This window comes from Rhinichthys klamathensis, unplaced genomic scaffold (genome assembly GCF_029890125.1).
Source record: "Rhinichthys klamathensis goyatoka isolate OS25496 unplaced genomic scaffold, OSU_Roscu_1.1 h1tg000009l_1, whole genome shotgun sequence".
Taxonomy (NCBI): Eukaryota; Metazoa; Chordata; class Actinopteri; order Cypriniformes; family Leuciscidae; genus Rhinichthys; species Rhinichthys klamathensis.
In genome coordinates, this window is record NW_026606562.1 from 5,817,985 (window position 1) to 5,842,900 (window position 24,916).

Genomic DNA, 24,916 nt, shown 5'->3' on the forward strand with positions numbered 1-24,916 from the left:
AGCATCTGAATAACTAGGCCTATATACTATTCTGCTGAGTAAGTCATCGGTAAATGTGTCTAGTTGGTCTCAAAAGCTGCTGTTGGAGTCTGTAAGACCTAAGCAAGTGCTGTAGATGTAAACAAAATTTCAAAAAACGTCGACGATCATTTCAAATGGGACAGCCTAATACAAGCAAAACAATCCAAGTAGAGCTCTTTCCTACACAACCGGTGGTTCCTGATGTCTTTTTAATTGCCGAGTGAAATGCCGAGCTCTGCTAGGGAGTGCTGACCAACGGAGACAGTGAAGAACAACAGTTATGGGAGGATAAAGTATGACTGTGTACTGTTCACCACAGAAAACCCAAATGAAAGCCCTCAGCGGGGCCTCTGCAAGTGTGGGTCTCTCGGGGGATGTTAAAAATCAATATGCAACCAATTATTCATGCAGGAGGAAAAGTCTCTTGCAGTCCAAAAGTTGACAAGAAGCTGGAAGATTCTGTATAGAGAGTTACGCAACAAATTAATTCTGTGATAGTTAAAGATAGTTAATAAAAATCAAGTTTTTAATGTTGTTTACAAGTCTATGTGGTGTTTTTAATGTGCTTTAAGACAAACCACGTGCAAATTCATCAGTCAACAACACCATTGATTGATTATTTTCCCCTAAAAACTGCAGTGAACCAAAGACAGTCTCAAAAACACGGTTTAAAATCGCCCTTGTTCTATATGTCACAAACATGTAAACCAATCCCATCACGAGGGGGGCGGGCTTTAGCATATCATTAAATATGACCGCTCTGAAGCAGTGGAGTCTCAAGTGAAGCCAGGTTATCCTGGTATTTCTCTGTTGATATAAAAAATCGGGTAGATTTAGCAATATAGCGGGTGAATTATGCATATGATGTATATCACGATGTTATGATGAACTATATGTCTGACTCTGTGATGGTGAACGGGTTACGGGAACATGGTTTGTGTAACATTAGCAAAACATTATTAGCTGTCGATAACGTATAAGCAAAAGGCGAATCATATTAATTACAGTTACGTGTCCGACGTTGTAGAGAGCAATACATAAAAACGCATTACCATGTCATTTTGGTGATCACGATGATCAAAAAATTATTGAATACAGGGGGACTTTAAAGGCTTTGGAATCAGAGTCACTGAGGACAAGTTCTGGATTTTTCTGAAACCAAACCAACTGCGTGTCCGGCACCGATGCCCTCAGGCACAATAAGATAAAAATGTACAAAAAAACATGATAAACCTGATTATACTGACATACAGATATTGGACATTGGAAAAGCAGACACTTAATGACATGGGCCATGAGAGGACCCTACCATATTTCTGCATCAGAATATCACAGACATGGAGGTGGGCACTTTTGATTTGTCAGTCTGTACAAACCCCCATTCATATCTTGGCACCAGAATATTACAGACATTGCAATGCTCAAAATGCTGGCTGTAGAAAGAGAAGCCCCGCCTTTCAGTAAAAACAGCCAATCACCTTATTAATTTTCTAGCATGATTGGAGCTCAAAAAAGTGACATTTCTGCATTTTCCTTGGTCACATTCATTTATTATTACAGTATCAACTGAGGGTGTGCTTGCTTGCGTTTAAGGGTGCTTAGCAGGTCTGGTCACATTTCTTGGCTGATTTGAAATATGTTATTGACATATACTCTTGATAAACAGTCTTCATGATTTTAGTCATTCCTATTCAACTAAACAACACCTATACTGCTGTAAACAGAAATTAGCTGTTTAGGGTGTCACCAAGATGGCCACCACAACTTGCCTTAAATGGATTTGGACGCTATTCTATATTTTCTGCATCTGAAACCCACTTTAAGACGTGCAGCTTTAAAACATTACAGATTTGTGGTTGCAACTCCCCTCAACTCCTTTACTCGAAGGAGTTTGACACCATCTTACAAAGGTCAAAATCCAGATGCGTGAATGAAAAATTAGCCAGGAATAAGCAGCTCAGTAGAATTTAAATAACGCTGTAGGGGGAAGTAAAATCTGTTTACTTGAGTAATGGACCATACTTTCGTCTTTTCCATGGGGACGAATAATAAATGAAAAACATTCACATTATACATTGCTGCAACCAAATTGAACAATTAGCTGATAGCATGCTGTATGTCTATAGGCCTTAGTCAGGTTAGACATCATATTGAATTTAACGCAGATGAAAATGATCTTTATAATGGCACGCACTGCATAAGGATCCTAGATCACGTAATTTTCTCAAATCATAACTTTTAAAATAGTTTTTTTTTTCGTAAAGACGTTTCATCAGCTGTACAATCTGTACTGTATGTTGTTAAACAACAGTATAGTTCATGTACACTCACCGGCCACTTTATTAGGTACACCTGTCCAACTGCTCGTTAACACTTAATTTCTAAGCAGCCAATCACATGGCGGCAACTCAGTGCATTTAGGCATGTAGACATGGTCAAGACAATCTCCTGCAGTTCAAACCGAGCATCAGTATGGGGAAGAAAGTTGATTTGAGTGACTTTGAACGTGGCATGATTGTTGGTGCCAGAAGGGCTGGTCTGAGTATTTCAGAAACTGCTAATCTACTGGGATTTTCACGCACAACCATCTCTAGGGTTTACAGAGAATGGTCCGAAAAAGAAAAAACATCCAGTGAGCGGCAGTTCTGTGGGCGGAAATACCTTGTTGATGCCAGAGGTCAGAGGAGAATGGCCAGACTGGTTCGAGCTGATAGAAGGGCAACAGTGACTGAAATAACCACTCGTTACAACCGAGGTATGCAGCAAAGCATTTGTGAAGCCACAACACGCACAACCTTGAGGCGGATGGGCTACAACAGCAGAAGACTCCACCGGGTACCACTCATCTCCACTACAAATAGGAAAAAGAGGCTACAATTTGCAAGAGCTCACCAAAATTGAACAGTTGAAGACTGGAAAAATGTTGCCTGGTCTGATGAGTCTCGATTTCTGTTGAGACATTCAGATGTTAGAGTCAGAATTTGGCGTAAACAGAATGAGAACATGGAACCATCATGCCTTGTTACCACTGTGCAGGCTGGTGGTGGTGGTGTAATGGTGTGGGGGATGTTTTCCTGGCACACTTTAGGCCCCTTAGTGCCAATTGGGCATCGTTTAAATGCCACAGCCTACCTGAGCATTGTTTCTGACCATGTCCATCCCTTTATGGCCACCATGTACCCATCCTCTGATGGCTACTTCCACCATGTCACAAAGCTCTAATCATTTCAAATTGGTTTCTTGAACATGACAATGAGTTCACTGTACTAAAATGGCCTCCACAGTCACCAGATCTCAACCCAATAGAGCATCTTTGGGATGTGGTGGAACGGGAGATTCGCATCATGGATGTGCAGCCGACAAATCTGCGGCAACTGTGTGATGCCATCATGTCAATATGGACCAAACTCCCTGAGGAATGCTTCCAGCACCTTGTTGAATCTATGCCACGAAGAATTGAGGCAGTTCTGAAGGCAAAAGGGGGTCCAACCCCTTACTAGCATGGGGTACCTAATAAAGTGGCCGGTGAGTGTATTCTATCCCTCACAGCCTCGTTTTTATTCCTGTTAAAAATTCAATATGGCGCTACCATGGCAAAGGTCTACTGAAGTGTCTAAATGTCAACTGCCAAACAACTGATTAAAAAAATGTCTGTGGGGACTCTTTAACGTCTTTGTTTCAAAATGTACAGTCATTTTGTGGCATACGGCTACATCTAACCACAATTAATTATAAATATAGTGCTCTCTGACATATTTGACTGGCCAACTTGTTAATGAAGTGTGAATGCCATTTAAAAAGCAATCAGGCACCAAGCACGCATGACCTATAGTGTACACTTCGATATGTACGGGAAGAAAATCACAGACTGGCTGCCATCCTACTAGCGCATACTTTATGCATCCTATCTAGACTGCATACAAAAAGCAGTTAGTGAAACCCAAATCAAGTTAAATTTAAATTGTGTTACATTTAACTTAATAAGTTTAATTGACACTAGCAAGTGGTGTACTGCATACTCAAGTATTATATCAATGATTTGGGTCTTTAGGGGGCTTGCAAAATACCACATGAAACAAAAAAGACTGGATTTGGGCACTATTCAACTGCACTGACATTGACTAAACATGAAGAATTTGCAGCTGCACTTCACCACACAGAGAGAAAAATGCTGTTCATCCCCATCAAACTAAGCATTGAGTATATTCAGGATTTAAAGCTTTTAAAATGTATAATTGTGAAGTTGCCTATGCTTATTTTCCCTAGAAGCCTTTATGTGACCTCCATTATTGGAATAGAAGTTGACACGGGTGTTGACTGAAAATGTGTAATAAAACAGGCATATTAATAATCTCAGATCTCAAACAGATTGTCAGGGCATGACATTAACACCCGCCAACCCACCAAATGCGGGTGGATTTCAGCTGTGCCGTGTAACGCAGTAACTTTTACTAGCCACCTTGATGGGTTGAAATATAATATACAGTTTTTTAAGTAGTCTTTTAAAAGTGCAACGTAGCTTTGTCAAAAATATACATTTTTCAATGCATATCAATACTGAAATATCTGAAACACTTCCAGTACTAATTTACCGCAGAGTAGATATCAACTTCATGCGATATCAGCTGCGCTTTCCCACTCTCTCATCTCTCCGACAGCGAGTTACACACAAACCCGCCTCTCCTCACTCACTTGTTTCATTTGCTCCGGATGAATATTGTTGGCTTTACAGGGCTTGAATTTCGGTATGGGTTTGTGCATATTTTACCCATTCCCGCAGATTTAGTGCTTAAGGCCATTGCACACTGAGTCCGAAATTTTCGTATGCGTTTTTTCGTATTCGTGATTCGGTGGCTCGGAATTGTCAAAACACCATTCAAACTGCTTGCTACGAATGCAAAAAAAACGCAGAAAATCGAACCCGATTGTTTTTTTTTTATGACGGACGAAAGTTTCGGAAGCAGTGTGCAAGCGTGACATAACGTGAGGTCGTATTTATTTTTTAACGAGCGAAAATTTCGGACGCGAATTTCGGACTCAGTGTGCAATGGCCTTAACACTCAAAGTGCTCGCACATAAAAAAAATGGAATACTTTTTTCGACACTTATTGCTCTTAACCAGTCAAATACACACAAAATAATGTCAAAATGCAGAGTATTCATGTAAACAGAGTCAGTTACATTTAAAGTGAACGTAAACAGTTGAGAAAGAAAACACATGTGAAACAGTATAATGGATCCATGTGTCAGGTCTTAAAGTGACAGCAGCCTAATATGCCTGCTGCCAAATAATGAGATATTAAAAATATCTATATGGCGGTTTTTCCCCATGGTATTGATGTCAAAATTGTGGCAAACGAAAATGCTGAGTGGCTAGTAACTTTGAAAAACCACTAGCCACAGTGGCTTGTGAGCAAACAAGTTAATGTCAAGCCCTGCTCATTGTGATTTGTGAAGGCTGTTGCAAAACGCTCAACGTACAAACACGGTGATGGACATCGCTTCAGGGTGAATCTATTACTGACAGGGTAATTTACCACAGTTTTATATCAGAGTGCTTCTGGGGTCTTGGCAGGTTGGGAGCAAGTTGCTTTGACCCTCCTCCGGCAACCCCAAATAATCAAGAAAGTGTCAGCGAGAGGGAGCACCAATAAAACAGTCCTTTGAGTGCCCATCTGCCCTGGTTGCCCAGCCAGGGAAGCCAAATGCATCACTCCACACTAGATCAACAGGCAGCACAATGTGTCTGTTGATGGGGACACATAACAAATCAGATCAGGCAGGGAGGGGACATTGTGAGACAAACCCAATTGTAACTGAGAAAAACACAAAAAAGAATAGAGTTGCTCATTTCAGCTGCTAAAGGCAAAAGTTAATTTGCAGTACTGGACGAGATCTCAAATGTACGAGGAACATGTTAGGTGGCAAACCAGAACTATAATGGCAGTAAACTGGGCCTGTTTATAGCTAAATGTTTCTACCTACCTATTTTTATGCAAATTTGGGGATATCGCATTGAAAAAGTAAAAAAATAAAAACACGCTGGATGGAAATGCCAAGATAAATTCTTTTAAAAAAAATTACCCGATAAGAAGATATAATCAGAAAATTACAAAGACCTCTGACTTGCTTGTGTATAAAGGTCCCGATATACCTCAAGTGAAACCGAAGAACAAACTGATGTGACGTCATTTCGAACAAAATCAGTCTAAAACGAACTTCGTTTGGAGTTACGGAAAAGTTTGCTTAATCCTCGTAATAAAGATATGTTTATAAATAAATAAATAAAGTCTCCGCCTTTCAAGTGGAAATCTTTTCCAGTTCATTCATTTCTCCTCACGAGAGCGTTGCGATCAGACGTCCGTGAGTAAAAACATGAACACACTGGAGGAGCTGCTTTATAGTAGAAAATGAAGTTTTACTTCTGATGAAATGAGACACCGTTTTTCATGTTTAATACGGTAAAGCTGCTTGATTTTAAGCAATCTAAAAATTATATAAATATATAAACGTGACGTGACTTTACTAGAGTGCTGAATTGCAGAGCTCGTGCAAACATCCACATCGCTATGATCAGATGCTTTTCTTATGCTTTATTAGGAAAAATGCTTGCCGTTTTCTCAGTTTTCTTGTGTGTTTATTTTGATATTGAGAGGAAAGCACGCAGCACAGATTTACATATTCATCTAAATGTGGGCGACGTCAGATGTCCAATAACAGTATATCGCTGCTCACGTGTTTTGAACTTTGCATTACCCCTAAACGAAGAACGAAAAAGTATATCGGGGACTATATTGTCTCAAAAATTCATGTTTTGACGTCAAGTCATGCAATTAACGTTTTCATGATCGATCACTGCCATCACTTCAGATTACTCGGACAAACGCAATGTTGCTGTTTTTTCAGCAACGATTCCAGTAAGTGCGCAACAACCTTTGGTTTACTGCCACAAGGGCCCTTTGAAGTTGCCTTCGGTAAATACAGACACAGACGCAAACATACTGTACATGCAATTACATGCAGCAGAGCAACGGTGCAGTGCAGATCCATGAGCCATCATGGTTAACTCAGCTGCTGCCTGTGAGGAAAACACCCAACTGGATAATCACACACACACACACACACACACACACACACACACACACACACAATAATCCCACCCTCAATACTGAGTGTCTGAGTTTTAACTGTGTTTTCGGCATTCTAGAGCAGTGAAGTCACTCGACAGACTGTATTGAGTGGGAGTGAGTCCTTTTATGCAGCCAGGCTCTTATTACATTACAAGACCACAGAGCAGAGAAATCAACAGCTTTACAATATCATCTGTCCATGTAAGACACAGGCTCCGTTTCAAAAGCTAGATTGCCTGGTTGTCTGCATTAGGTCGGAAACGGAAGTTGTGATAATCTTTTCTTCCCTATTACCGTATATATCAGAGTGAAACCAGGCTTCTCGAACAAGAAAAAAAAAAATGCAGGGTGGGACTTGATTTTGTCCATCGGGAATTGGTTGTGGTTTGCTATTGGTGGATCTCATGTGAGTGACAGGTTGCACCACCTTCGCGCCAATAAACACGTCAGCAGAGAAGAGGGATGTCGCTGAAAGAGGGAGGGGAAGTTATTGAATTTTTTTTTTTTTTTAAATGATGGTGCACGGACAAATAATTTATTATACATACTGAAATATTACAATTGTGATTTCATAGTGACATTTTATGACATTTTGACATTTCATGGCGAGTTTTTTGTGCAAAATAGTTGGTCCGAAAGTTGGCAACACTGGCTGTTGTTTTTCTGTTTCTTGAAGAAACAGCCAAAGTACTAGAGAAACAACAACAATAGACGCACGCAATGACAAGCACTTGTGTGAGGGGTTAAGAGAGATGCATGCAACTCTACTTTAAAAGAATTCAAAGACATTTCATTGACTGATAACTTCTGGAGAGAAACAGCACAAACACTGGACAAAGATGAAGCTTTCTAGTGTGCTCTAGTGCCTGTGTTCACGCACACTATCAAATGGAGTATACTTTAAATGGCTATGGCTACGTCCGAAAGCTTAAAAATGCTGCCTTCGGAAAACGTATTCCAAGGTAGGAAGGCATCAAGGCCCATCCGAATCCAATGTTAGCTTCACTTCCGGTCTCCTGAGACGCCTTCATCTGATCGAGTTTTGAAGGCAGCAGATTTATCCTTCACTGCCTTTGATATCCCACAATCCACATTCGGCAACAGTTAAAATAAAGATGGCGTCTGAAAGTCGCGGTTGGTTTGTGTGCGTTTTTGACCAACTTTTTCCACTTTTGATGTAATTTCCAGCAAGAAATTAGCATTGCAGTAACTAAATATTTCCTTAGTTTTCACCAAAGCTTGCTCTATCGCTGCCTCAGAAGTGTTATGAGGTACATTCGATGAAGACGAATATAGATGAATATGTAAATTTGCACTGCGCACTTCCCTCTTAATAAAAAAAAAAAAAAAAAAGAAAGTGGTGAGAAAACAGTAGTTTAGAAAGCATCGGATCATAGCAATATGGATATGTTTGCAATTCGGCACTCCAGTAAAGTCACGTCACGTTTATTTATAGGGCACTTTATACAATAGATTGCTTTAGCTTTACAGTTTTAAACATGAGAAAACAGTGTCAGTGTCGCTTTCGATTAGAATTAAAACTTCAATTTCTACTATATAGCGGCTCTCCAGTGTGTCCGTTCTTCTTGTGCAGTTCTATTCGCATTTGACCTCAACGGACTGAACAGGAGAAGATTTCCACGTCAAATAAGAGCCACACCCACCTATTACATAATCGCCACGGTCCAATGGTAGTCCGAACGGGTTTACCAGGCAGCGTGAACCAATTTCGCTTGGCAAGCGGTTTTGAACTCCAGAATAAAACTTCACACTTTGTTTTGGCCTGATTTCGTTAAGATTGACGTCACACCAGCTCGTTCTTCAGTTGTTAAGTATATATTCTTTTAGGGATCGGGTTAGAATTCAGATGACTATAATTAGCTTAGAATTGCTAAACTGTACGAAAACAGTATGTGCTCATTTAGGCAACGTTAAGTTCCAGCCCTGCCAAAAATACTCAAATTGTAATCTTACCGTACCAAAATCTTTCAAGGTCATCCTTATACGTATATGTAAGTTATGACCTTTCCAAATCGAAATTATGACTACAAAGGTCGCATTTAAGTCGCAACTTAGCTCAGTTTGGACATAATGTGAAGTTACTGCATTTAGCAGCATGGTAAAATACTCTCATACCCTGCAAGTGTCTGTTTAAACTCCCAAACTTGCACAAATGACATCATAGCGGAGGTGGGGAGGGATATCAGTGCTCAGAGGGGGTTTGTAGACGCGTGTGCACAGTGAAAAAGAGCAAAAGAGACAGAAAAGAAGGGAGGAGAGGGGCTAGGGAGGAAAGTGTAGGCTTGAGGAGTCATTTGGGACGTTTTCTGCAGTCCAGCCAGAGAATGAGGCCGCAGAGAGCGGCCGGTGAGAGTCACGTGTTCGGTTAAAGGGGTTTGCAGACAGAACTCGCTGTTTGTTTGTCGTTCAAAGATGTAAAACTCCTGTGGATTGATGGACTGCTCTCGAGACGTTATTCACCTTTCATTAACATATAAAACATGTGAAATTGTGTCAGAGAGAGAAAGATAAGATACGGAGTCATTTGGACTCTACAAACGATTGCTCACTATGCGTCATGGCTTTAGTATCCGAGCAAAGCGGTGAACGGATCATCCAACAGCTCCCTCGTCGTGCTTTTTCACATCAAAATCCACATTGCTTACAATGAACTATGATTTATGGGATTATGATAACAACACAGCCCAAATCCACTTTACCGGTAACCCTGATTAGAGCTGTCGCATTATGTGGGTTTAGCCAAAAATCACATTCAGCAAGTAAACTGAGACTAAGACCTCAGCGACAGATTATTACGCCTGTAGTGTGGAATTGATCACAGATGACTTCACAATCATAACCAGACCACAGACCATCCTAAAGCAAAAATACAATTGAAAGTGAATTTTATGCAATGACTTCAGATTTTCTAGAGTTAAAAAAAGACAAATCGAAAAAATACCAAAAATACAGGAACAATGGAACATTTTAGTAACAATGGAGGTAAATAATCTGAAATCTCATATTGGTTTGTATGGGGACCCAAATGTCACGAAACAAAACAAAACAAGAATAAATAAATAAAATAAAAAGTGATTACTGACAAACATTTTAATCCGTCCATTAAAAAAGTTTTTATTTGTGTGTGTATAAATAACTAGTATCTATCATTAATTCTAATTTAGTGATTAATAAACTTAATACCGCATTTCCAGTTTGCTTGTCTGTTTTTAGTAATTAATTTGATTTTTAGTAATTTTTGATTATCAAATTGCAAAATACCGCATTTCCAGTTTGCTTGTCTGTTTTTAAAAATTAATTTGATTTTTTGTCATTTTTGATTATCAAATTGCAAAATTAAACAACCTATCCATGTAGACTTTCTTTTTTTCCGTTTATTAATCAATTTCAATGATTTTTGGTCACATTTTGGCATTTATCATTTTGTGTGAATATTTATTTTATATTTATAGCTGACAAATAAGAATAAAGGTATTCAATTATTAATCATGAATCATTTGCAGTGCCTAAAATCATTTGAAATGAGGGAAAATCTTTGAATTAAAACAACAACATCAGCAATACTATACTGAGCTGATGAGAGATGTGCGATTACGGAGTGATCAAACCTAAGATTTTCATCTGGTGGGCGATTAAAACAGGCGAAAAACATTTAGTATGTCCTCCAGACATCATTGGTGTGCTGAACATGCGCATCATGAATACACGTATCATACATACAGCACGAGTGGAGGCTACTTTGAACAGAACTGTTCGTTTTCCCAGCATTCCCAGTCTGTGTCCTCAAACGCCCCAGAATTGCAACATCATTGTAACAAGAGTCCAAGAATCAGAAACAACACTTCAAATTAAGTTATTGACCCCAAGAAGAGATTTATGGACACTTAAAAACCACCTCGCCTTCGCCTCAAGTCAACAGTCTACATTTAGGCCTATATTTTATGCCACTAAAGCCCAGCAAACCTAACTAATAAATCTACAGTGCTTCAGTAACATTTCCCAGACGTCAGAAATCACTCAGGAAGTGTAATCCAAGCGTTTTAAACGTCGTTTTTGAGGGCTCTCCCAACAGTCCCGTAAAGCACGCTAATGCTCAGGGACGCGCCGTCATCACTCTCTCTCTCTCAGCGGCCGAAGGAGCGGGAAGAACTGCAGAGATGTTAAATTAATCACAAGAGCTCAGAAAAAGAGAGAGACTGCGACAGAGAGGGGAGCTTGTAAACTGCCCGATTTGGGTTTGCGGTCATTACAGCCGTCAGCGGTTCCCGCTCCAGGACTGTAAAACGTCTCGCCAGGTCTTCGTGACTACATCCATGTCATTTACTCAACAACAACAAAAAAGGCCCAAAACGCCACTTGACCAACCATCCACACAAGTGCTCATTTTCACAGAAACAGGCTTACTTGGTCTGGGACTGATGTAATCAAAGCTTATGGCCAAATGTTGTCCTCTGTCTCTGAAAAGTCATGCAAGCTTGAGTGAGAACTGAATTTTGGAGCTGTATGATGCACAAGGTGTTTGATTAGTTATGTAAAATGAGCACAGAGACAACACAACACAACACAAATGTGCTTAATGTGGAAACGGCCGACTCACCCTCATGTTGTTCCAAACCCGTGAGACTTTCATTCATCTTCAGAACACAAATGAAGATATTTCTGATGAAATCTGAGAGCTTTCTGTCCCTCCATAGACAGCAATGCAATTTACACATGCAAGGTCCAGAACGGAAAGACATCATTAAAGTAATCCATGCAACCCTAGTGGTTTAACCTCACTTTTATGAAGTGACGTGACGCGAGTGCTTTGTTTGCACACAAAAAAAAAAAAAAAAAACCACTCTATTTACGAAAATATTGACCTGCAATCCAGTAGGGGAAGCACTAAGATGCTACTACTACTAAGATTCGTACAATCAGTTTGATTTGAGACCGGAAGTTGTTCCGTGAACATGCTTTGGGTAATATTATTGTGTAAATATGGTTGTAAATTATGTTTTTTTTGCGCAAACAAAGCACTCACGTCGGCTCATAAAATTGAGGTTAAACCACTGCAGTCACATGGATTACTTTAATGATGTCTTTTCTATCGTTCTTGACTTTAAATGTGTTACAAATTGAGTTGCTCCCAATGGAGCGACTGAAAGCTCTCGAATTTCATTAAATAGGTCTTCATTTGTGTTCTGAAGATGAATGAAAGTCTTACGGGGTTGGAACGACATGAGGGTGAGTAATTACTGACAGAATTTTCGTTTTTGGGTGAACTAAACCTTTAAAGAAAGGAACTGCAGGCATAAATGTCCATTCCAGTTAGCCGTTACAAATGTCTACAAAAACTGCACAACTTTCCGCAATATTTTACAACTTCTAAACTTTCAGAAAACATTCAAAGTAATAAATAACAAGATTTCTAAATTATTTATATCAATATTGACAAGTCATAGACCAATATACTAGCCAATATTTTACCATTTTGAGATTATCGGCATTTGCCTGTTTGCTAACATTACTGTGGTCAAAAAATGCCAACACCAAAAAAACATTGACCTTTGACTGACAATTTAGTTTGACAGACAAATTTCTGCTATCATATTTGTGATAAATTTTTAGTATATATATATTTTATTTAAAGGTGCATTGCGCAAGTCTCTGAGTTTTTGCAGAACTATGCCCCCTCTGGCGACAAGCGAAACTGCAACCAGAGGTGTGCACGCTCATGGACCACACGCACGCTTGCACGAACCAAAGGAGCATTACCCGCACAAATTTTGTGTTTACAGTCATAATGTCTTCAGAGGTAATAAAGTTCTAAATCTGTAAGTCATTTTAAATATATGAAAGGAAAGGCATTTGAGTAAATTACACACTTATGTGTGAGGGTAGTAGAAAACTTCGGTTTTTGTTTCCATCTATCTCCATGTTGAACTGTTTTATGCGTTTACTGTATCCACTTATGATTGTATTATTATGGAAACACGTTCATGAACAATATAAGTTATTACTTTGTAAAAGCCAACTGAGGATCCCGTTTGAGCCCTAGAGCAGACCGGAGATCTCTCCATTTGTTGAAAGCCTTCCCGATGTTGACTCTCGTCTTATTCCGACGCCTGTCTGACTCCAATTTGGCCCTTTTGGTGGCACTAGACAAACGTTTTCTTTTCTTTGTCTTATGTGGAGTTTGCTTCGGGGTTTGGAATGAACTACAAGCCGGTCTCTTTGAATCCATCTTCTACTTTTGTCGAAAGTTGACTAAAGTTTTGTCGCTCGAGTTGTCTTCGCTGATACGGAGAATGGCGGCTAATACACAAACCTGCCAGACATAGCCAGGTGAGCGTGAACGCGCATGACGTCACGCCCAGTCTCAAATTCCATCCCGAATCCCTCTTATTTATTTTACTGTACAGGATTATAGAGGCAATCGCAGTGATCAGAGAAGGGCTCATTCAGCCCATCAGGCAATTGTTTAAGCATGTATGGGTTAGAAAAACGGGTATTTTTAACATGAAATGTTGCGCAATGCACCTTTAAATAAAGATAATTTAATTTCCATTCATTTCCAAAAACACTATCAATTAGCACTACCTTTTATATTTGACAGACCAATCCAATTTCACGAGAAAATGTCACTTTTACGTGGTGGCAATTTTGTATGCAAAACATGCGATTTATAAAAGTAACTCATTATGAAGGACCATGACCACCGCCAACTTACCCGTCACTGGGGTTTAAACAGATCGTATGAATTCGTACAAATTAGTCACCAATTAACCACAATGTAAAATAGTTACGAATTGCTGTGAGATTGTGTTGGACAGATTATAATGCATATTTAATAGGCTCATGCTCATGCATATGATCTAATTTGCATATGTAGAACTAAGTCAACATTTCAAAACATTGCAGCATATTCACTTTTAGCCATCTCCAGACTCAAGCAAAGGCCATACCCCGAGGGAACGTCTCGCTGTGTGCGTTGAATGAAAAGGTGCTGCGAGTCAAGGTTCAATTGAAGGACTCTCTGTGGGAATGAGCTTTATTTAGACTCACCTGCTGGGAGCCTGAGATCACACCGCCTGTAAGCGCTCGCGCTGCTCGATCACCTGAAATAAACAAACAAACACACAACAATCATCCAAAGTGATGAACAACGCAGCAGCTGGAAGTAGGAAAGAAAATATCAGCTACCAGTAGATTTCTCTCAAAGCCTTCCAAATAGCTAGGTGCACTTCCTCCCTGATCTGACGTACCTTGTTATCTCTTCAAACGCCTGGAATGCACACGAGAGCCAAAAGATTAAAAAAAAACGTAGACAGTCAACTCCCTAGACAAGCCCCTCAGTCGATAAATGGAGAAACATAGAGAGTAGGCCAGGCAAAACTCTTTGAATCTTAAAAATAATAACTCCTGCACACATGCTTAACGCTCCTCTTCTACGAATCTCACAACGTCTACATTTCATTACAGGGTAATGATAACGGCATTCTAGAACCAAGTTAACGCTTCCTGTTTTTTTGGTTGTTTAGTTAGCGTATATTTAGCGAGGTAATCTCTCAGTGTACAAGCTTAGAACTCCGTTAAACAATTAGCCTGCTAACTTAAAGGTTCTCTAAGCGATCCTGGGTGACGTCACTTCTTGTTGACGTTCGAACTATTGTCAAACAAAACGGAGGCTAACTAGACCCTCCCTCCTCCTCATCCGCACACTAACTCCCCAAACCCTTCTTGTCCGTCATTGGCTGGAAATGTTTGTTATGTTTCGTGGTGCGGGTTGGCCCAGTTTGTTTTTGTTGCTGTTTGTGGAGCCTGTGGTGTCTGCAGAGACCGCGTTTTTTTACAGTGTGTTCAGGGTACAGGCAGCCAGCGGATAGTGAGGAGATTTTTGCTGTATGTGACAAAAAAAGTTTTGGCCTAAAAAACGCGTGACATCGCTTAGAGCACCTTTAAGGCCTGTTCACGCAAAGAACAATAACTATAACAACATTAGCTTCGCCCACACCAACGTAAAATAACGTTCGGTTTATTATAACCGTTCTGCAGTTCTCGTTCAAGTCTGGTGGATTTTGATTGGCATGTCAGTGTTTTTTTAACATAGACTGAAAAAAATTTATTGGGAAAACGAACACTTGAACATCTGTGTGTTGAGAACTTCCAAAAACGACAGAAACGATCTTTGGAAACTATAATTATTTGAAATTTAAATCAATGGAATTATTTGAAATGTAAATCAATTTTTTAGTTTAACTCACATCCCATTCGATTACATGGAGAGGGCGGGGTTTATGAGCTATACCGCAGCCAGCCACCGGAGGACGATCGAAATGTTTTGGCTTCACTTTTCAGGACTTGTGCAGAAAACTTGTGTACAAAACTTTGCAGAAATGTGACTGCACCTTTACTTTACAACTTGCCACTAGTGTTGTCGTGATACTGGAATTTCCAACTTCGACACGATACCATGAAAAATATCGATATTCAATACCATTTTCGATACCACGGAGTAACTGCCATCTATACCGCCATACAGATAATTTATTATATCATAATTTTTTGATACTTTGGGTAATTTTGTTGTGATATCTTACACACAACACAGGAAGGCTTTATTTGAATCGTTGAACTACATTTACAAAAAAAAGTAATAAAAAGAGAACAAACAAACAAACTGCAAACGATAGAGCAATAAATACAATAGAAAACAAAAGAGGCAAATGAAATAAACATGGCTTTTCAGATATTTCAGTATCGATACATATCAAAATATCAAACACTACTTGCCACCACCAAAAAACATTTTGCAGTTCTTCTCAATTCTTGCCAAAATGTTGCTATATTTATGGATTGGCACCTGCAAATACCGGTAAATGTGACGTTTTTCCTTCCACTCTGTTTAGAGCGTCTTAAAAATGCTCTAAAAATGATAGACCCCCTTTACCGAGAGACAGACAGACCTCCATCAAAGAGCTCAGTTGAGGGGAAAAACCCATCAAATTGACCCTGTCTAGAGCCCTCGGGGAGATCCGCAGCATGTGATAACCATCTTTATCGTCTGTACCAACACATCTGTCTAAACACTGCTAGGTCAGCCACACAGCGGGTAGTACATGCAGCAAGTCCACGCATCGTTTCACTCTGTTTTTAAGAGTTTAGCATAATCGGACACATAAAGGTTCCAAAAAAGGAGTTTACGCAGTGTGGTGCAACCGAAGAACCATTTTTGTAACCTTAGTGAGCATTTCTTAAAAGAACCATTTTGTTCTCAGCATGAAGAACATATCCAAAGAACCCTTTTCCACTATAACGAACCTTTTGTGCAATAGAAAGTTCCTGCGGATGTTAAAGACTCTTCTTCATCCATAAATGCCAATAAAGAACCTTTATAATTACACAGTTAGAAACCAACTGAATCTAAAAGTTAATGTTCAGAAAACTCAAATTAGTATAATCCTGTTACGCCACATGCAAATAATTGGTTCACGCTTCATTCACCGTGCTGATGGGGTTCAGGGTCACTTAGATAACATCCGTACTTACATAATTGTGTCTGGCCCGTGTTGTCCTACAGACAGCTAGTGGCCCCTGAAGCGAGGTGATTCCACTCTGCAACTTATGCAAGCAAGCTAGTCTCGGTCCTGTTGCAACCGAAACATTTAGCATCTGTTTTCACACTTCCAGACATATTTTGGCTAAGGAACCCATTTAAATTTGGGGTTATATTGCAGACCAGTGAGCTCCCAGCTATTTGAAAAAACTCAGACCACGCCGTTTGTGGGAAACGAGACACTTACGCAACACTGGATTGTTAGTGTGATTCTGTCAGACGACTCTGAATTTCACAGGCTCTCGCGACCGAGTTTGGCTCTTTTTGTCACCCTGAGCATTAATGGAGTTTATGAGAGGAATGTGCAGAGATTTTGGGGAGTAGTTTGGTAGCCCACAGCATCATTACGCTAGCCACGGTCTGTTCGCTGGCTGCTTGATGCATATTGCGTACAAAAATGTCAAGCGCTGGCTAAAAATGAACAGTTCCAATCTGATTGGCTGTTGGGGGTTCTTCATGAATTATGAGCAGTATTACTATACAAGTCTGGAAAATTATAGCTGCACAATATATCGTAATAAAAGCAATATCACAATATGGCTTAGCGCAATTTAAGCAAATATATGTGATACCGGTTTCAGAGTAAATCACATTTACACACGTGTAGTTCGTGATACTGTGTTTCCGAGTCTTGGTTACTTTACAGTGAATTAAGTTGTTCTGAAATGCTGTGAGATACACACGTGTAAATGAACATCCAGTTCCTTCACTCTAAAACCGAAACCGCATTTATTTATTTGCTGGCAACCCGTCAAAATAAAAGCTTGAAGAAAAATTAAGAAATTAAGAATTTTAGTATTGTAATTTTACAGTAAAATAAAATGATTTTGAATTAACATTTCTTATGCTTAATATGCTTTTTATATATTTAATAATAATAGAATAATCCTTAATAATAACACTGAAATTAAAATCCTAATAATTATTATTTTAAAGTCATTGAATTGGTTAAAAAACAGTGTGAATGTGGCCTATGAAACTCAGTGGATTTTTTTTAAAAAAAGCTTTATGTTTCACTTATGTTCACTTTATGGTTAGAATTGGTTCTTGTAAAAAGTGAACTTAAATATTAACACACACATTTTTCAAGTTTTGAGCCCTAAAAGAATTTCACACTTAAAACAAATTGCAAATGCACTCACCAACAAAATCATCTCAATCATTCTATAGCCAATTAATAATTCTTTCCAAATAGAGCAATTCAAGTCATCTGGTGAAACTTCCTGTCTTTTTCATATCACATATGTAATCGTAAAATATCGCACTGCCATTTTTTCCCCAATATCATGCAACCCTATGAGGTATAAATGAGGTGTACATGTGATATTGCCCAGCTGTGGTTGTCAGATATGGTCTGAACTCAAAAGAGTGATCAAAGAGAAGAGGAAGTCCACTTTGAACGGCTGACAAGCTATATTTGACAGAATAACGGGCAGATGAGCGTTCAGTAAACCATCTCAGTATGTGAGTATCCCTGCGCTCGCTCTTCGCCAGAACAGATGGTGCTCGGGAATCCCTCAATAAATGATAAAACCCCCTCAGGACCACTGCATGACTGACAACCCCTAAGAATATGAACACAGACATGCCAGTGATTACTAAGGTGCTTCACTTGTGCACTTTTGAACGGAGACCTCTTTGCTGTTACGTAGAAGCCAATACAAGCCTCTCTGCCCAAAAACAAACTGAATTTCATTCACACACCTTGCTTTCACATGGCATGACATAATGAGGATATGGTCCTAATTATTGTCTTAATTACTTTAGTATAAAAAAGCCAGAGTGTGACATGTGCCTTATAGTTTTATTTGTGTTCATGCTAGAGTTTATGGACCAAAATCTTATATCAAAGCATGAATAACTTTGTCTCACAATTAAATAATTGTTTTAAATGTTTTATATTTTACACAAGATCAAAAGAATACAAACTACTCATTTAAAAAAAAGCATAAATATTGACTGCTTTACATTAACTAGTGTGCTTTGTTTGCGGACAGTGCTTGGGAAACAGGGTTTAATGGTCCAATGCTGACCCAATGAAATGACCCACTGCCGGTGTACCAGAGGAAAAACTGCTTTTAACTCCCCTGACGGTTATCTGATGTAGTGACTTGAGGAGGAACACTGTGTGTAGCGAACATAGCCAAAGCACAAATCATATAAACACTCAGCGGAGAAGAGACACAAGGTCATTTCAATCTCATAGTTGGAGCAGATGGGATGGTGACCTTTCGGTCGAGATTTCTAAACGAACGGCATGTGGTTTATGTAAAACAGCCCGTCACTACATCAAAGGGTGTTTCCTAACTTGCTTGAATAACTGATTTATGAATTTATGAAGTTCTAATGAAACACAGACCCATTTCAAAAAGAAAAATGGGTGTTTCTGACCACTACAAAAGCAGAAATTATGTTAAATCTGTTCATCAAAAAAAAAAAGACAAATTTGTCATTATTCACTCATCCTCATGTTTTCCCCAAACCTGTATGTTGTATTTTTTTTCCATGGAATACAACAGGAGAACATTTCAATCTGATATTCCAGTTGTTCCTTACACAAAACTGTATGATCCACAGAAATAAAACAACCACCATGCAGGTTTTGAACGAGGGTGAGCAAACAATAACATTTGTATTTGTCCTGTCAACTATCTGTTTGTTTATATGTTGGTATGAATCACCAAATTGCTAATCTCTTCAGTGATCTGCAGTCACACCCCCATGTAACAGGATTTGTATCTTATGGACATGGCCGCGGAGATGGGAGGGTTAAGGTTCATCTAGCACTGACAGAGCAGCTGATCTGAAACACTGTGAGGCGTGATGACTTCACACACCCAAACACACAGATGGACGGGTGGGGGAAGCGGCTGCGACCTTGTCATGCACTTTCAGGCTCATTTCTTCCTTACAGTCAATCTTTTGTTTTAAAGTTCCCCTGTGGTGAAAATTTTGAAAATCAAGCTTTTATATGTCAGTCTCTACAACTAGCCGACTAATTGGTCTTAAGGAAGCCCAGTATAATTGCGATTTTCATGATTGGATGAATTTATATCAGAGTCAGACACTAGTTCAGTTTAGAAAATGCCGTATTGTTAGGGTTAGTTTAAAGTTTCAACTTGCGACCTTGTGTTGCATTCCAGATAACTTTGAAAATAGCCAATAGTATGTTGTTTCAGTTGCCATCAAATGGAGCTTCTCTTCAAGATTGCTAGAAACTTCCAGGCCAATATTCATCCCAAATTGCATGGTGAGGCCATTGTAGGCTCGATAGCCGCGTTTCCACTGTCGGGCCAGGGCTTTAAACGGGCCATGCCAGGCTAATAGCCTCGGGCCAGTAGCACCGGGCCCAAAATCTGCTGCGTTTCTACTGTCGGGCCAGAAGCTCCACAGCGCTTCACTAAAACACGCCCGTAACAAACCTCTCTGGAGCAACGTCACACAAACACATCATTTCACCAACAAATGGAAGTTTTATCAGAAAACTAATCAGAAAGAAATCCCTGGAAACAGCGTGATCGCAAAACAACCGTTTGCTGGCATTTTTGTTGCTTACTTGAATATCTAAAACCCAAGCATCGAGGTTTACAATAAGAAGTGATTGATCATAATGAATTCATTTGTGTCAAAATTGCATATTAGTCACACAGAAATAAAGTGGTTTAGACCTACCGTTAGGTCTATTTCACAAAAGAAAAAGAGGACACACTTACTTATTCAGTCGCGTCTGTTTCTGTTTATTTGGTAGTTACAGGACATATTTACATCACATTTAGAAAGAATGATAATTTCTACAAATATGCCACCAAAAATACGACCTGAGGAGCTTTAGCACTCTCTCCCAGTAGGCTAGATGTTTTCAGTCAGAGAAACAGAGGAAGCTCCCGAAACAAAAGTTGCTTTATTTTAAGATAGTCCGGTATAAAGAAACGAGACGTAGGCTACTGACAGATCAAATAAAAGCATGATTGTGATAGCCTTTATGATTTGTCTGATTTCTTCAAGTTCATATCTACCATGTTTACTATGGTAATGGTTAACGTGCATAGTCTTTTGCATCGCATATAAATATTTCTACCTTATATGGTGATCAGAATCCCCATCGGATCACAAACAGAAGGCATTCAAACATAAAAGTGAGTTGAGGGGAATTATTTTAAAAGTCTTTAATGCTGACAGAATCTGGCGCTGCCGTCTCCAGACTCAGGTAAAGTCAGCCTCTGTTCGCAACCACTCCTCAAGCCCGAGCTGGCCTGCTTTGGACCAAGGTATTCATCGGGCCAGAAAACCCTATTTTCTAGCACGCCCGCTCTTGGCCCGACAGTGTAAACGCAGCTAGTACGGGCTTGAGGCATTGGTTCCATTTCAGCCATCATGGAAGCCATGGAAAAACACATTTATGGCCCATACTGTGGCTAATTCAGATAGGGACAATATGGAAACCATGGACAAACCCATGTAGTCCTCAAATACCTCAAGCCCATTTTGTGCCTACATTGGCCCCACCATGCAATGCTGGCTGGGTAGGTTGGGACAAGCTAATATCTGCAGAATATTGGCCCTACAGGACCAGGAATGGACACCCCTTTTCCTATCAGAAGTGCAACAGAAGTTCCAAAACAGCTGGATGGAACAGACTGCAAGGGTCTCAACGCGTCAAAGTAAAAAAAGAATGGCCATAATAATGGATGGCTGTAGCAAAAATCCATTTTCATGAAACCTTCATATTCTCCTTTTTGTTTTTCCTGCTTTCATTACTACTCGTAATCTTAATGACTGACCACATACCCCTCAGATTCGGAGGCAAATGTGATCTTGCTTGTCAGCATGTTGTGAAATGCCACTCTTGGCTGATGATACACAAGAGCCGAGCAAGCACTATTTAAGAAGACATCTGAATACTACAACTCTGACTCTCCCGACTGTTCCATGGAGGAAAACCATGATTCTTAATACTGAAAAATTGTCCTCGTCAATTCTGTGAGGATTGTGTGACACAGGCCATGGACCAGATCCATCCGGTGCACTGCCGTCATCAAGGAGACCCATCTTGTGACATCACAGGGTCACTGTTTTCCTCTTCCTTCCTGAATAGATCCATCACAATGACTGCATAATAAGATCATATGGGGTGACCTGCATATATCCACTGACAAAAGACAAATTCAAGGAAAGAAAGTGACAACATCAACATTGTCTTTTTTCAAAGCCTGTTGTGTCAGCTTTGTAACCATCTGTCAAAAAGAAAAAGAGCACTTCCTGTCCACTTAATCGAGAATAGGAAGAGGAAACGCAATGCTTTCCTGCTCCTGCTGAGGATTGCATCGCTGTCATTCGAACACACACGCACAACATAAACACAAAACAAACACAGGTTTACAGCACTCTTAGGGAGCCAAAAGCAGTGCTGGACAGTAACAAATTATTTTTTATTTTGTTACTGTACTTAAGTATCTGTAGGGAAACCTTTACTACACTTCGTTCCAAAGCTCCACTGAAGCTAGGCAGGGTTGAGCCAGGTCAGTACCTGGATGGGAGACTCCTGGGAAAACCAGGATACTGCTAGAAGAGGTGTTAGTGAGACCAGCAGGGGGCGCTCACCCTGTGGTCTGTGTGGGTCCTAACGCCCCAGTATTGTGATGCGGACACTATACTGCCAAAAAGCACCGTTACCGAGACTCTCTGTGGTGGTCATTAAAAAATCCCAGGATGTAACCCTGGCATCCTGGCTAAATTTGCCCATTGGCCTCTGACCATCATCATGGCCTCCTAATCATCCCCATTCTGATTGGCTTCCATCACTCTGTATCCTTACTTGAGTAATATTTGTTTAGGGTATGTGTACTTTTACTCAAGTAGGCTACTTGATTTGTGTACTTCGTCCACCACTGGCTAAAAATGACAAGTAGCTGTTACTATATATTTCAGTAGCATATATATCAGTTGGTTTCACAATAGGCTAGTAGCTATGTAATAGCTGCTTCAATATTTTTCCATTGAGTAATGGTGTAGCACAACAAAATGCTGCATCGCTATTTTCTAGTGTGGTGGACTAGCTTTAATGGTATTTAAATGAAGAGCTTTTAGCTACCGATAGCTTCCACAGCTTCAAAGTAGCTTTCCCAACACTGATATCTGTTTTCGCAGCCACACATCCTCAGTGGAAACTGTGATACGAGTTTGGAGCTGTGCTTTGATAAGACTGAGACCTGCAGGGCTTGACTATCTCACAGTGAACCGTGTGCGTCTCACCGTCAGGAAAACACTGAAGGGACATGCAAAAGCACAGCGCCGTCTATGCGAGGATTTGTTATTTTCTGAGGTAACATTTTTCAAAATATCAACACGTAGAGTCAAACCTCTTTAAAAAAGACAAGTGAGGTGCCCTCGCAAGCAAAAAATTACAAAATGCCATAAAATTGACTTTAAAACATTTATAAAAACATACAAATAAAAGTAGTTGATATGACTGTTCTATATTTGACAAAAAAAAAAAACATTTCAAGTCTTCTGAAGCCATTATGAAGAACAATACGACAATATGCTGCAAACTCAAAGAAACAAAGTTCAAGAGGTGCAGCAACATGACTATCCTAAACACAACCACAAGATCTTGATCTTCAAAAAGCCTCATTTTTCACAAATTCAAAAGCACAAGAGTCAAAAAGGTTTAAGTGCTTAAGACAAACAACAGTAGGAGACTCTTTACACAATGATATCAGCTTTACTCAGGGAGGGGGTCAATGTGGGCTTGCTGTCAAAATACAAAGCTAAACGAGCATGGCGACCCATGACAGAGTTTGAGAGTACAAGAACTGAAAGAGTCACATTGAGATTGTGGCTCGAAACCAAAAGCCTTTGGGGTTTGTTGGCCGGTAATAACGGTCTTGAGCGAGAGTGAAACTAGAGTTGTTATTCCTCTTTTTCTGTGATTTTTAACACATTACAAACTTGATGCTGGTGTTTCATATTACAGAAGAATATGACTGCAGAAACGGCAGGTTAAACATTGTTAAAGGTCATGAGGGAGATCTACCACCATAAATGTCAAGAAAATACAACCTCGGGCAGACAGAACCTGCTGTGCCGCTTACTTTCAGGGTGATTTTTAAGAGTAAACCGCTGCCTCATCCTTGACTAAATTGCCACATCCAGGAAACAGCCTTTAAGTGGTAAAGAGCTGGTGGAAAAGAGTGTACATTTAGACCTCAGTCATTATTCAAGAACATTGCCCTCCATTTGCTCTTAAATCTTTCAGTGTTATGTCCAGTTTAGCAACACTGTAGCAAAATTAGGACAGCATTAGCAAGTGTTAACCGCAGCTGAAGAGTGTAGGCCCTGCCCTGTAAACAATGATGCGAGAACAAACTGCAATATCCTTCTCCATTAGCTTGACTAGCCTCACCCATAATCTATCTGATGGGTATTTTGCATGATGCTAATTTTTTAAAAATGACCAATTTATAATAAAAAAAACCCACACATAATGAAGTGAATACACATACTGCAACGTGACCACGAGCCAAACTCTGCTGTTACAACTACTAACTTCATCCATTATGACACGATAAAAATAGCCGTGCTTCTTCTCCATGAACTTGGACACAGTGCCTGGAACCAAAGGACTGTGTTCAAATACCAGTGCGTTTGTTTGTTGAGTTTGTGTTGCATGCAGATCGTTTATGTCATGTTAAGCCAAATCAAAGCTGGCCGTGTGTATCATATATTTGAACAGGGCAGCTAGTGTCTCTGAGCAACACGATCCCTGCTGTACATGGAGAAGCTCCAGTAATAGAAGGGAATTCCATGTATTTAAATTTAGCATGAACGTCCATCCACCTTCAGAAGGCTTTGGCACTCTTATTTCAACACACAGTAGTAAACTCGATCCTATCGGTCATTAACGCATCCATAAATACCCACTGTAACATACACACTCATTATCGGGTTGAAGAGAATGAACTTGTGAACTGCCATTCCTTGCTCAGATTCCCATCATCAGTCAATAGAAATTTTAAAAGATCTCCCAGTAGATCCAGCATTCCTGGTTAAATCTAGACATATTTGAAGAACTCCAAATGATTCTTCGGGATTCATTTAAATGTTATACGTTTAACCTTGCAGGAAGCATTTATTCCAAAATGTG

General features: G+C 39.7%; 1 protein-coding gene across 1 annotated transcript in view; it reads right to left on the reverse strand.

Moving 5' to 3' along the window:
- Positions 1 to 24,916, reverse strand: part of add3a (adducin 3 (gamma) a) — a 100,775-nt gene that overhangs the window by 64,053 nt on the left and 11,806 nt on the right. Inside the window, exon 2 of the mRNA XM_056260662.1 lies at positions 14,220 to 14,272. The gene's annotated coding sequence lies outside the window, so the exon portion shown is untranslated. The remainder of the gene's footprint in view (positions 1 to 14,219; positions 14,273 to 24,916) is intronic.